This window comes from Egretta garzetta, unplaced genomic scaffold, assembly GCF_000687185.1.
Source record: "Egretta garzetta isolate BGI_Z169 unplaced genomic scaffold, ASM68718v1 scaffold526, whole genome shotgun sequence".
Lineage (NCBI taxonomy): Eukaryota > Metazoa > Chordata > Aves > Pelecaniformes > Ardeidae > Egretta > Egretta garzetta.
In genome coordinates this window covers 1,608,515-1,609,433 of record NW_009259967.1, presented here as the reverse complement: position 1 = coordinate 1,609,433, position 919 = coordinate 1,608,515, and the positions used below count along the sequence as shown (strand labels likewise).

Genomic DNA, 919 nt, shown 5'->3' with positions numbered 1-919 from the left:
GAAGGCTGGGCCCCTGAAACGCAGAACCGAGAGAGCTGTGGGCCTCTGGGACGGTGAAGGGATTTCCAGCACTTCTGTTATACCGAGCGTGTTTGAAGTGATGAGAAAAGCTATTTTTTTGCCTCCCACTAAACCTGCCTTTACCAGGCGGTGGAGGGGAGTAACGTACATTTTCTTGTGAGGCTCTTGAGCTTCAGAATCAAAGTTAAAGGATTATGGCGAAAGCTCCTGTTGATTCTTAGAACAAAAATTTTTTTTGTTGGATAGTCCAGACCTAGATCAGCAAGAAAATGCTAATAATTTCAACAAATGGTGAAGAAATGGTTTCAGTTTTGCAGAACAGAAAGCCCCAAGCCTCTGAAGCCATCTTTAAGAGTAGGCTGAAGGGGTGGTGAGGCATGACTGGAAAATCCAGTAAGGCTGGCTCCTGATTTGGCATTCGCTTTCACTGCTGTATTGACTTAAAACTGAGTGGAAGATGATGTTTACTTAAGCTCGGTGACATTAAGCCATTAAGATATCTTTAACTTTTTTGTGCCTTTGCAGGGGAAGAAGTTTAACTTTGGGAAGATTCTCTTCAGCAACACCACCATTTTCCTGAGATGTAAGTGGTTATGAGGGATTAATGTGCTCTCTCTGCTGTTGGACACCACCCGCCCCCCGTTAACATTTGGGACTCAAAACCCTATAAAGTGTTTAACTGCACTGATTGCTGTGACAGCTCATCTCCTAGCACTGGATGAAAGCCGTAGCCCTGATATGGTTGGCTGTGTTAACAGCCTTGAAGCTTCCCTGTTGCGTTCTGTTCAGGCCCTCTGTGATGAGGGCAAGATGGGCAATGGGATCACCACTGCATTTCACACAGTGGGTAATCAGGCTTATGATGTGCTGAGCCTTACTGTGAAGTGTGCTTTCCCTA

The 919-nt window shown here is 45.4% G+C and overlaps 1 protein-coding gene across 1 annotated transcript in view; it reads left to right on the top strand.

Moving 5' to 3' along the window:
* Window positions 1–528: 528 nt before the first annotated feature.
* Window positions 529–919, top strand: part of TMEM87A (transmembrane protein 87A) — a 27,927-nt gene continuing 27,536 nt past the window's right edge. Inside the window, exon 1 of the mRNA XM_035895736.1 lies at window positions 529–604. The gene's annotated coding sequence lies outside the window, so the exon portion shown is untranslated. The remainder of the gene's footprint in view (window positions 605–919) is intronic.